Consider the following 13,800-nt stretch of genomic DNA (forward strand, 5'->3'; position numbering starts at 1 on the left):
CTCTGTGTTCTTCCATATATTATTTTATTTCCAAGGCCTGCATGGCTTTAAAGATGCAGTCAGCGATTAAATGAAACAGGCAGGCAATCAGTACTTTCACTGCACCAAGCTAACAGGGTATTCAGCTGATTTGCATATAATCAAGGACCTGGTGTGGTTCAATCTCCCACAGCACTGTGTACTTACTACTTGTTTATTTGGTTTTGTGTATGCTTGTTTTGGCGGGGGGAGTTTTTGTTGTCTCTGGTACATTTTCCAGTTGCTGTAGATTATATGGCCGTCTTAATTACTCAATACTTCACAATAGAATTTCTTTGTTTTATACATATATCACTGTTGTTTGAGTTTTCTAATCTTTACATTGAAAATTTTGTTAGCTTGAAAACATCGGTAATTATTTTTTCCATTTTGGTTTAGGGTTTCTCTGTGTAGTCCTGGCTGTCCTGGAACTCACTCTCTGTAGACCAGGCTGGCTTCTAACTCAGAGATCCAGCTGACTCTGCCTCCCAAGTGCTGGGATTAGAGGTGTGTGCCACCACCACCTGGCATGGTAATTATTTTTTTTATCTTAGTTTTTTGACTTGTCCTTCGACTTTGCTTTGTGTATGTTTTGATGGTATCAGTCAATTCTTTGTTTTACTTTGACCATTTACATCTTAATTTGCAGCTGACTAGTTTTTTCAAGAGGGTGGGATGCTCTCCCTGCCTTGATGGCTACACTATGTCCTCTACATTCCAGCATCGTAGACGTCTTAGACTTGACCTGGGCAGTGGTTCCAGATGCTGCCACCAAGTTTTTACAGGACTTTAAATTCTCACCCAGTTTGCAGGACTTATCTTAGTTTCCAGTTACAATTTTTTCCTAAATATAATGAAAAATGTAGAAAATTCTTGGTCCTCTGATTTCGTGTTAAAACTGGTCAAGTGGTCAGATACTTTATAAGAAGAAATTTATCATCTGAAGGGTTGTGGATGAGGAACTGTGTACTGTTTGGATCTGTGGACATTAGTTGGTAGATTGCCTGTCTGGCGTACCTGAAGCCCAGACTTGGATCCCCAATGCCACACGAGCTAAGAGAAGTGGTGCACACTTGTAATGCCAGGCACTCAGGATGGGAGAGGCTGGTCAAGATCATCCTTGGCTAGAGTTCGAGACCAGCTTGGGTTACACGGGCTATGCAAGACCCTCGTCATTTAGAGTAAGGCTAGCACCTATGACATTTGCTGTATTTAATTCAGAGAAGCTGTTCTTTAGCCAGTGAAACTGGAATAAAATCTCTAAGTTATGGACCCTCTGCAACATCTAACGTTGGCATGAGGTCCTAAGCTCATTAAAGTGTGGAGTCTGTTGGGAGACAGTCATCCTCAGGCCCCTGCGACAGGTACACATAGGTGAACACACAAGAGATGATGTAACAGGAGTTATGATGTGTTCTGTGTTCATTTGTATGTATTACTCCACGTAAATCATGACTGTATGCTGTTCACCTCTGCCCCACTTCTGATTCTATGTTTAGGAAGTCCGGGCTTGGGGCAGTGCCCTGTTAATCCACCCAGTGTTTGGAGTCAGTAGGGAAACGGTGTCACAATCCTAGATAGACAGTAGAGGGTGATGAAACACACTGAGCATTTGTGTGCCTGGCTGGTGCAATCATCCGTCCGTGGAGCATCATGTCTCTGCACCGGAGCCAACAGAAGCACAAGTCAGTGCGGAGCCATCCAGCTCAGGCAAGGGTCACTGGCAGGCCTGGAGCCCTGGGCAGTATGATTTCTGACATGCCTCTGAATTTACAGTCCCGACAATACATTTGGAGGACCCATGGGGCACAGACTGGCTAGAAAGGGGTAGGAAGTACTTATCTTTTGCACGCTCATGCAGAGTCTGCTCACTCAGATCCTTTCTGCTGCTATTAGTGAAACACACATCTATTTTATAAGACATCAGGTCTCTACCAGTTATCTGCCTTTCCTGTTTTATTTCTCCTGTGCTCTTACTATATAAGCCATCTGCAAGCAAACCTAGGAAAACAGCATCGTCATGGAGAAGTCTCTTTTCCTGTCTTTAGCTACGTTCATTCTCCTGTGCTGACTGTAGAAGATGGTGGTATTGTTTGGGCTCAGGATCCATTCATGAGTAGGATCTTCCCTTGCCTGCATCTTTTTGAGATTAGAGGCCTTTCTCCTTGTTAATATATAGGTGGAGGTTAACCCCTTCAAGTAACTGTTATACTGGCATTTAGTTGGTGGGACTATAATTACTCCCTTACTCTCATCCTTCCTGGGTACCACCTTCACATGACACCCAGAAGAGTGGCTGGCCACACCCTTTGGGCCCTTGATTGAATCCACAACAATGTTAGGCTTGAACTGGTCATTTTGGTTGTGAAATTTTAGGGGCAGCAGTGATGTGGGAGTGATTTCTTATTAATAAAGAAACTGCCTAGGCCCATTTGATAGGCCAACCCTTAGGTAGGCAGAGTAAACAGAACAGAATGCTGGGAGAAAGAAGCTGAGTCAAGAAGTCGCCATGATTCTCCCACCCAACACAGCCGCAGGTTAAGATCTTCCCTGGTAAGCTACCTCATGGGCTACACAGATTATTAGAAATGGGTTAGATCAATCAATATGTAAGAGTTGGCCAATAAGAGGCTGGAACTAATGGGCCAGGTAATGTTCAAAAGAATAGTTTCCGTGTAATTATTTTGGGTAAAGCTAGCCGGGTGGTGGGACACAGCCCGCTGCTCCTATTACAACAGAGTGGCGTTATGCCTTCGCCTTCGCAGCAGGTGAATTGTAGTGTAAGCATATTATGATGCAGGGACTCCAGGATGGTTTCCAGCTCAGAGTCAGCTGGCAGGAACGTCGGTACTGCTCTGAGAGTGAGTTGAACAGGGCCAGCACTGTTCGCGGAGCTGGGGTGCACGGAGCTGTGGCGCAGTCATTCGGCCTTGGTCCTGGGAAAGTTATTAAGTTGTCTTTGATAGTCTCTTCTTTTTTTCCCTTGTGGTCCTAATGATCAAACTCAGATCTCATATATGTGAGTTGGGTGTTGTACCATTGTGCTATTCCTTAGTCCTATAGTCTGTCTAAATTGGGTAAATTGGTGTAAGTACTATTTATTATCTTGGTTTAAACTCACTGAATACACACCCAGTACTTACCACCCTAAAGCATGGAGTGCAGTACATTTAACGGAGTACTCTTAACCTCTGAGCTCTCTTTCTGGCTCCTGTTTGGCTAGTTTTTAAGACAGGGTGTGGTGGTTTAAATTAGAATGGCTGCCATTGGCTCATATGTTTGAATTCTTGATTCCCAATCAGTGGAACTGTTTGGGAAGGATTAGGAGGTGTGGCCTTGTTGAAGGAGGTGTGTCACTGGGGACAGGCTTTGAGGTTTCAAAAGTCCAAGTCATTCTAGTGTCTTTCTTCCTGCTTGTGTCTCAAGATGTGAGCTCTCAGCTGCTGCTCCTGAGCCATCCTTGCCTTCCTGTTGCCTTTCTCCCATCCGTAATGGTCATGGACTCTCACCCTTTGGAACTGTGAGTTCCCAGTGAGCTCTTTGCTCTGTGAGTTGCCTTGGTCACAGCGATAGAGCAGTGACTAAGACACGGGTTTAACTCTACAGCCCAGTCTGGTCTGGAATGCAGATTGGTCCAAGCTTGTCTCACATTCCTAAGTCTTTTACCTCAGGCTGCAGGTGGGATCAGTTTTGCTTGGCCCATCATGATCTCTTCTCCCCTCCACCCCTGGACTCAGGGTTTCTCTGTGTAGCCCTGGCTGTCCTGGAACTCGCTCTGAGGACCAGGCTGGTCTTGAACTCAGATCTGCCTGCCTCTGCCTACTGAGTGTAGGGATTAAAGGTGTGTACCACCGCCACCCACCCAGCTATAATTTCTTATTTTTATAAAAGTATTTTTATTAGCATAAATGACTATATGTAACTACAGATTTTATTATGGCATTTCTATACATATATACATGTTTTTGGTCACATTCACAAATTCAACCTCTGCTCCTTCTCCTCTTCCTTTCCCCCATCTCCTCCACTTCTCAACACTTTTACTCCTGCTAACACCGTTCCTCTTCCCAACTAGCCCCACTTTTACATTCATCTCATGTGTGTGTGTGAGTGAGTGATTCAGTGGGTTTTACTATGGTTGTTTATGGAGTTTCTCATCCTCCCTCACCAACCATTAGGGAGGGGTAAGGCTCTGTGAGCCCCTTCCTTTCCTTGACAGGTATTGACAGGCCCAGTCTCAGGGAAATTGTGTGCAGGTAATCACAACTACTGTGAGTTCAAAGCTATGTCATGCCCAGAGTTAGCTTTCCTCTCTTTTCCCCTGCCTTCCCTCTGGCTCTTATGTCCTTCTTATTCCTCCTCCTTCCTCAATGTGTCCTGAGCCCAGGAAGGGGAATAATTAAGACATCCCATTTATCGCTGTCCTTTATTCTCTGTACCTTGACCAGTTATGACTGAATCTTTGTAGCCGCTGCAGAGAGAAGCTTCTCTGAGCAAAGCTGATGCGGCACTCGTGTGTGCTAAAGGTCTGGTTATCTAGAGCACATCGTGGTCCACTCAACTTAATATCCACTAACACACAGCAATATTTACATTACCTCAATTCAAAAATTTATTTAAGAAAAGATTATTTTATTATATATACAGTATTCTGTCTGCATGTATGCCTGCAAGGCAGAAAAGGGCACCAGATCTCATTACAGATGGTTGTGAGCCACCATGTGATTGCTGGGAATTGAACTCAGGTCCTCCAGGAAGAGCAGCCACTGCTGCTAACCTCTGAGCCATCTCTCCAACCCCTCAACTGGAAACATTGTTTACAATTGATGTGGGTGAACTGAAATTCACTTGTGGTTCAGCAGAAATGGTTACTAGCTTTCCTCTTTGTTTTACTATGTAACTCCTGCTAAGTAGACCAGGCTGGCCTTGAACTCACAGAGTCACCCGCCTCAGTTGTTCTTTTAATTGCAAATATGGAAGTTTTGTGGAAGTTTTTTAACATTTTGTAATTCAAGGAAAGTAAAAATGAGTTTCGAAGTAAGTGGACCTGAGAGAAGTTACCACATTGCTACCTATTTTTTGTGTATATTTTTTGGAAGGTTTTGTTTTGCTTTTTGAGACAGGCTCTCGTGTAGCCAGTTCAGGTTGACCTTGAACTCCCAACCTGCCTCCACGTGAGACTGCCAGCACGTGGCAAGGGGCGTAGCTCTGTCTCCTATCTTAGTATTGACCAGTAGCTGGCAAATGTTTGGTTCTTTGTTTACTTGTTTGTTTGAAAACCACAGCTTCCAGTCTCCATTTAAATGCAATAAAAGTCTTAACCAAGGACCTTGGAGAACAGCTTGGTAGCAGCTGTGTCTTAGTTTGGTTCTCTGCGATGGACCTCCATGAGTAGAAGCCATGTGGAGAGGAAGGTGCTTTTACATCATGCTTCTGTGCCACAGTCCATCATCAAAGGCACTCAGGGCAGGAAGTCAGGCAGGAACCTGGAGGCAGGAATTGGGACCCAAACTCTATGGAGTTACTATGGTCACTGCCTGCTTATTTTTCTTTTTCTTTTTTTCTTTTTTCCTTCCTTCCTTCTTTCTTTCCTTCCTTCCTTCCTTCTTTCCTTCTTTTTTCTTCTTCTTTTTTAAATAAAACCCAGGACCACTTACCCAGAGGTGACAGCACTACATAGTGCCACCTCAATCACTGATCAAGAAAATGTACCACAGGCCTGTCTATAGACCAGTGTGATGGAGGTGTTTTCTCGGCTGAGGTTTTTTTCTGCCTTGCCGGATGACTCTATCATGTGTCAAGTTGACGTAACTTCCGGGAAGACTTCATCTTGTGTCAAGTTGCTGTATCTAGCAGAACCTACTTACTGAGTGCAGCTGAAGATTGTTCTTTAGCTCATGGCCCACGGCCTCATAAGACATCAAGCCTATCTAAACTCTGAGTGTGGCTGCGCCAGGCCAGCTGATACAGGTGCGTGCCTTGAACTCAGACGTGGCTATGAGGCCTTTTCACAGCAGGACGTTGACTTTCTTTTCTTTTTTTTTTTTTTGGTTTTTCAAGACAGGGTTTCTCTGTGGCTTTGGAGCCTGTCCTGGAACTAGCTCTTGTAGACCAGGCTGGTCTCGAACTCACAGAGATCCACCTGCCTCTGCCTCCCGAGTGCTGGGATTAAAGGCGTGCGCCACCACCGCCCGGCTTTTTTTTTTTTTTGGTTTTTTTTTTTTTTTGGTTTTTTTGAGACAGGGTTTCTCTGTGGTTTTGAAGCCTGTCCTGGAACTAGCTCTTGTAGACCAGGCTGGTCTCGAACTCACAGAGATCCGCCTGCCTCTGCCTCCCAAGTGCTGGGATTAAAGGCGTGCGCCACCACCGCCCGGCAGGACTTTGACTTTCAAGCTCTGTAGCAGCTGGAGCGAATTAGCTGCACTTGGAAGGAAGAAAGGAGATAAATCTCAAAGAGAAAAGGGAATGCCTGGCGGTGGTGGCTCACGCCTTTAATCCCAGCACTCGGGAGGCAGAGGCAGGCAGATCTCTATGAGTTCGAGACCAGTCTGGTCTACAAGAGCTAGTTCCAGGACAGGCTCCAAAGCCACAGATAAACCCTGTCTTGTAAAACCAAAAAAAAAAAAAAAAAAAAAAGAGAGAGAGAGAAGGGAATATATACTGTGATCACGTTTCTTTAAGATTTCCTGCCATAGGTGCTGAGAGTGTGTGGTTGGTGGTAGAATGCTTAGTATGTAAGAACCCTTGAGGGTTGTTTTTTATTTTTATTTTTTTAAATTTTTCCCAAGATAAGGTTTCTCTGTACAGCCCTGGTGGTCTTGGAATTCACTATGTAGACCAGTCTGCCTCCACCTCCTGAGTGCTGGGATTAAAGGCATACACAACTATGGCCAGCTTGCGCCCCCTGAGTTTAAACCCAAGCAGCACACGCACACACACACACACACACACACACACACACACACACACACACACACATTAAAATTTACCACTGAGTATGGATACTCCATATTTAAATAAATATTTACAGATAAATATAATAGACGTATGGAAATGATAAATACTGCAAGAGAGCCATCTTCTAGGAAGGAGGCGGCAAGGTAGGAATTTAATGTTAGCTTTGCTGTAAAGGCAGCTGAAGGTAGGCCTGGGGAGGTAGCCCAGTTGGCAGGCAGAATGCTCCCCTAGCATGCGTGAAGCCCTGCATTGAGTCCCTGGCAGCCCGTAGCCAGGGTGTGGGAGTGTGTCCCTTTCTTTGCTGGGACACCAACTCCCTGGCTCTCAGCTTTGAATCATGACTCTGACAAATGAAGCTAGGTAGTCTTTTTTTTTTAAAGATTTATTTATTAATTATGTATACAGTGTTCTGCCTGTGTGCATACCTGCACCCCAGAAGAGGGCACCAGATCTCATTACAGATGGTTGTGAGCCACCATGTGGTTGCTGGGAATTGAACTCAGGACCTCTGGAAGAACAGTCAGTGTTCTTAACCACTGAGCCATTTCTCCAGCCCCCAGGTAGTCTTATAGGAGTGGAAACCTGGCACTTGTCCCAGGAGTCTGACTTGATGCTTACTGCACCTTCCTTTAGCTTGGCTAGTGTCTAGAATTTAAAGCTCACCTTCCTTCCTAGTTAGTGTCTAGAATTTAAAGCTCACCTTCTTTTAGCCTGGTTAGTGTCTAGAATTTAAAGCTCACCTTCTTTTAGCCTGGTTAGTGTCTAGAATTTAAAGCTCACCTTCCTTCCTGGTTAGTATCTAGAATTTAAAGCTCACCTTCCTTTCTGGTTAGTGTCTAGAATTTAAAGCTCACCTTCCTTCCTGGTTAGTATCTAGAATTTAAAGCTCACCTTCCTTCCTGGTTAGTGTCTAGAATTTAAAGCTCACCCTCCTTCCTGGTTAGTGTCTAGAATTTAAAGCTCACCCTCCTTCCTGGTTAGTGTCTAGAATTTAAAGCTCACCCTCCTTCCTGGTTAGTATCTAGAATTTAAAGCTCACCTTCCTTCCTGGTTAGTGTCTAGAATTTAAAGCTCACCCTCCTTCCTGGTTAGTGTCTAGAATTTAAAGCCGGGGAATATAGACATTATTGACAGAAAGATCCTTACTGGGGAGTGGGATTTGTGAACTCCCACACTGGATTAGACAGAAACTCCATGAGGGTGACTGGGTGACCCTTTATTGTGGACCATAGTTTCCTACTTGTGAGGTGCTTAGCAGCATTCCTGCCTGATGCCTCTAGGTGACAGCCGGGCACACCCATCTGATGACCAGGAATGTGACCAGGAATGCGAGCTGACCCTCCCATGTCCACCCCATTGTCACCTCAATAGTGCCTTCAGCGATTAGCATGTACCATTAATAACATGGTTGACTTTTGTGTCCCCCAGAACTTGGTTTCCAGTTTTCAGTGGCTGGTTTGGGGAAGAGCAGGGTGACAGGACAATGTGAGGGGCAGAGGGCTAGCTATGTGAGTAGCTGTTGGGGGCTATGGACCCAGACCCTGAATTTCCTGTAAACAACTTGTTATGCTTGCAGCTGCTCTGAGCAGAACAACTTGTTTTCCTGTGTTTGCAGCTGCTCTGAGACCCTGCAGGAGTTCCTGATGTCAGGGGAGTGGTTTCTGGTGGGTTTTGCTGGGGCGTGGCTATCAGTTAAGCGGCTCTGGTACACAATACATGGGGCATTCTTGTTTCAAGGATGACCCGGGTCTCTGTCCATGTGCGTTTGTGTGTTTAAATCTCCAAGTCCTTGGCCGGCTCGCGAATGGTTCTGTAGTGCAGGCTCTGCACTCCAGGCGTAGGACCGTAGTACACGTAGTAGTACGGACAGCACAAGTAGCATGTTAATAGAGAACACTGGCGTTCACGGAAGTGTGCTCCTCAAGGAATGGCAGAGGCAGGTTAGGCCAGCCCCACTGTGTCTTAACCCTGTGAGAATGCGTTGCTGTCTGGGTCTCATCCTAGAGCCAAGGATTTGCTTAACTCTAGAGTGGCGTGGGGACTTGTGTGTTCTGGATGTTCGTGTGTCTGCTGCCCCACTCCCGGACTGACCATTTGAAATCTTTGCTCCCAACACTACGCACATTATTTATGTGAGAGAAATCTTATTAGCCCTCATCTTGCTAATGAGGAAGTTTAAGCAACTCAATTCAGATCACACCACCAGGCAAGGCAGCCTCAAAAGGAGTTGGGATTTGTCCTCTGCCGAAGCCCCTCCTACCACCCCTCCCAAGAAAGGAATTGGGATTTGTCCCTTGCTGAAGCCCTCATAGGACCCCTCCCCCTGGAATCCTGCCATTTTTCCGGATCCCCAGTCAGCACCTACTTCTTACCCAGCTGGCTGAGGCCACTCTCCTATAAATAACACCTCCTCTGCCACTGTCACTGTGACCTAGCAAGAAATGGTCATTTGCCTTCCCCACCCCTTCCCTGCTGCTTCGTATAGAATCTTGGGAATGTCTGATACGCAGCCTCTTTTGGATACCAGTAGAGTGGCTGCTGGATGGAGTTCCTGCATAGCTTCAGGATGGAGCCCATGACCCTTCTCCAACCCCAGGGGCTAGGTAGGGACTGTATTAGTTACCCCATGAGAGCTCTGAGTTTGATGCTAGCTTGGTCAACATGGTGAATTCCAGGTTAGCCAGAAGTCATAGCGAGATCCTGTCTCTCAATTTCTTTTTCATGTTATAATTGAGGACACTGCAGGTGGGCACCAAACCATGAAGTCTAAAATATCTCCCTCTTGTGGAACTTCTTATTTAATCCAGTTACCTATGTATAAATCTGCACAGTAGACTTATACCGGTGTGGACTGTCAGCCAGAGTAAGAATAAGCAGTGTTGAGTGAGCTGCTAAATTGAAATCTTGCCTGTTATTTCAAGTGCTTGTTGGTTTCTCTGTGGTGTTGACTGACAACTGATTATAATGTCTGCAACCCACCCCTGACTTTCATGCTTCAAAACACAGGGCTAATTCCATAAGAAATACTCATTTGGGTTAAAAAGCTTCACATGTTGTGATCGTCATTGACTGTTTTATAAACATCCTCCGTAGAGCATATAATGACTGATTCTCCTCAGTTGTTTTCAATACAAAAGTAAATGCCTCTTTTAGCTTAGCAAGAGTTTTAGTCTATTTTGGCTTATAAAACAAAATATGATAATTTGGGTGGTTTAGAAGCAACAGAAATTTATTTTTCACACTTCCAGAAACTAGGCAGTTCAGTTCAGGGGTCATAGACAAGAGTCTTTTGCTATGTCCTTAGGTGGCAGGGATGAGGGACTTCTCTGAGGTCTTGTGTGTGTGGTGTGTGTGCGCTCACGTGCGTGTGTGCGTGTTTGTGTGTTGCAAGTAGAAGCTAAAGGTCAACAGTAAACAACTTTCTCAGCTGTCTCCATCTTACTGTTTTTGAGACAGGGTCTCATTGAGTTAGTCACCTGCTATCTGGGCTAGCTGGTGAGCTCCAGCAATCTTCACTGGGGTACAATTGTGTACTCTCTGGCTATGGGATCTCAGCTGAGGTCCTCATGATTGGCGTCTCCCAGCTCTGAGAGACATTCTCAAGGACTCCACTCTTGTGACCTACTTGACCTCCAAATGTCCCATCTCCAAATACCTTCACATTGGGGATTACATTTCAGTGTGTGGGTTTTATGGGTATACAGCCATTTATCCTAAAACAGTAGTTTTATCTGGGCCTTGAAAAGCAAGGGACACCAGCAGAAAATCATTTAATAATAAAAAGAAGTGTGTGTACGTGTGTATGTCTGTGTACATGACTGTGTTTGGTTGGTTTTTATTGACAGACGTGCAAACCATGTAAAAATAGGATGATAGAAGGTACATTTATTGGAGTTAAGCCTTTGAGTCTTTTCATCCTAAGTAACAGGGTCAACACACCAATTGACCATCCATTACCCTGGAGATAAAATGAGCTGGTGAGATCTGTTACTAAACCTAGATACAGCCTTAGCATTCACATTACAGTCCGGCAGACAGATGTCACAAGATGCAGCCTCAGCTTTATGTCACAGTCCTGCAGAGATGTCACAAGATGCAGACTCATTATTCACATCACAGTCCTGCAGACAGATGTCACAAGATGCAGACTCAGCATTACGTCACAGTCCTGCAGATAGAGGTCACAGTTAGCTAATTTGGAGCTGGCTTTCCTGATGGAGCCCTTGTTCTAGCATGTAGATGATGTCACCAGCCTGGTTTTGGCACATACTTGGTTTCATTGCTTGAGGTTATATTGATCAGTTTGAAATAATTGAAAGTACAGCGAGGTTGATTGAATGCTTTTAAATTAATCGTGCTTTTAAACAATATAGAAGACAAATAGAATTTGAAGTCATCTTGGAGCTGGGAGTGTAGCTAAGTATAAAGCACATGCTTACCCCGCACCAGGCCCTGGGGTCCGCACTCACTGTACAAAGTTAAAATAGATATTGGTGGTTTTCATAAGTGAACCATTGGACTGGGTGGCTTCATTTTACCTAATTTACCCAAGGGTGATGATGCAAGGGACCCTTGGGTCCCTTCTTTGAGTTCTTAGTTTTAATAATAAAATAAGAATGGATTTTAATGGGAGCGGGAGGACAATTTTTTAGAGTTTAAAAGAAAAACACCTCAGGGCAGATAATCTGTAAGTCTCAGCAGCTGCCTAGAGGAGGGGAATGGAAAGAAAAAGGAAAACATAGGCTGTTTTTTTTTTTAAAGATTTATTTATTATGTACACAGTGTTCAGCCTCCATGCCTGAAGGCCAGAAGAGGGTGCCCAAAACATAGGCTGTTTAAGCCGGCTTGGATGTCAGACAAGTAGGCACATGGCAGGGGTAGGGGCTTTACAGAAGGAGCACGGAAGCCAAAGTGTTAGGAGAAACATGCTTAGCTCTGGTTAGTCTCTAGAAGAAAGAGACAGAAACAAGGAAAAAGGAAAAGTTGTACGTTTCTCAGACAGGACTGAGAAGCACCTGGACCGCTTGGTCTGTAGGGCTGGGACTTCAGGGAAGAAAAAGATAGTCTCATTAAAATGATTCCACCTGCCTCTTTAGTGTGGTTTAGAGGAGCCCACCTTCCTGGCTCTGATTCCTTGGCCAGAGATAGGCCTGGCCCAGGGGAGGGTTAGGTAGGTATCCAGGGCAGGCATTCTGTTCTCTTGATCAGAGGACTCCCCACCTAGGAGTCTTCATTGATATTCTCGACAATGATGCTTGGTCACATGACAGAAAAAGCCTTGCTACAGAATGTCAGCAGAAGAAAAACAGATACCCACTGGTGGAAAACAAGGCAAAACTAGAACCTAGAAAGATGCCAAGGTGGCTCCCACAGCCCCAAGGCTCAAATATGTAATGATAGACTGCTTGACCCATCTCTCACTCAGAACCACGGCTGCCACGTGTCTCCACATACCTAGTAGTCTAGCCCGCACTGTGGTGATGTTGGGCGCGGCCTTACATAATTCTTAGCTTCCATGTGGGGTGGTGTTTACCAGCATCTAAGTGTTAATGAGAGCCAGGCAATGTGTCATCGAATTCCACAAATGTATACATGCAATTATTTGAGAAAGACAGTTTCTAAGTGCTTCAGGGGATGAAATCATTTTGGATGGATAAATTGATGTTGAACCTGCCTTGTGGAGATGATTTTTAATCCAGGGAAACAAAGGAAAAGTTTAATTGTGCACGAGGGTGTGTTGGTTTACAGAAGGTGAGGCAAACAGAAGTAAGGTTGTATAGGTGGGCATAAGCAGGCCCTCAGAGCATGGCAGTTTAGAGTTATGTTCCTGCCTGGAGCCCTGACAGGCAGATTCTGACATCTCAATAGCTAGTCAGCCAATGAGAAATGGGGAGCTTCTGGTTCAAGGAGACCTTGTCCCAAGGCAATAAGAGGGACAGCAATGAAGAAAAACACCTGGCATTCTGCTCTGGCTTCTGCATGCCTGAGCCTGGATATGTGCGTACTCATGTTCATGTACCACACACGCACACACACGCACACACACATATGCACACACACACACACACACATATGTACACATGCACGCACACACGGCAAAACAGAAATTAGCAAGATTTGAGTTGGCTGTTTATCAAGTCCAGAGGAAAATGAGGATGTCTCACTAAAGTTGTCTAATTACTAGAGGAAGTAAACTTTACTTTTCTTTTTTTTTTTTTTTTGTTTTGTTTTTCGAGACAGGGTTTCTCTGTGGTTTTGGAGCCTGTCCTGGAACTAGCTCTTGTAGACTAGGCTGGTCTTTTACTTTTCTTCATATTCCTAAAAGATGGAACAAAAATGTTGGCTTAAGTCAAAATCACATAATTAAATTGTATGTAAGGAAAATCTCCTCATTAGTTAAAAATGATCAGAAAACCCTGCCAGGTTAGTACATTAGACAGTTGAAAATTGTGAACTAATAATGAAACTCTTCTCATTTTTAAAAAGAATTAAGTCTGGAGAGATGGCCGAGCTTATGAATTGCTCCTGAAGACCATTCTTCTTCCAGCTCCGGGGGTGTCTGGCCTCTTGGTCCCACAAACACTCCAACTGCCATGCACATATGTACCTACATCACGGTTATTTAAAAGCGTTATTTTGTTGTGAAATTGTGTGTGTGTGTGTGTGTGTATCTGACTGTATGTGGGTATGTGCACAGGAGTGTAGATGCCCTCACAGGCCAGAAGAGGGCAACAGAGCCCCTGGAGCTGGAGTTAACATGCAGTTGTGAGTTATAGTGCACTACCTGGGTGCTAGGAACTGATCTTGGCTCCTTTGGAAGAGCAG

General features: G+C 44.8%; 1 protein-coding gene across 1 annotated transcript in view; it reads left to right on the forward strand.

Moving 5' to 3' along the window:
* The window catches only part of Gpat3 (glycerol-3-phosphate acyltransferase 3), a 49,536-nt gene that overhangs the window by 10,241 nt on the left and 25,495 nt on the right, over positions 1-13,800 (forward strand). The window lies entirely within an intron of this gene.

This window comes from Microtus oregoni, unplaced genomic scaffold (genome assembly GCF_018167655.1).
Source record: "Microtus oregoni isolate MIOR12 unplaced genomic scaffold, Mior012 000072F_ref0000427, whole genome shotgun sequence".
Taxonomy (NCBI): domain Eukaryota; kingdom Metazoa; phylum Chordata; class Mammalia; order Rodentia; family Cricetidae; genus Microtus; species Microtus oregoni.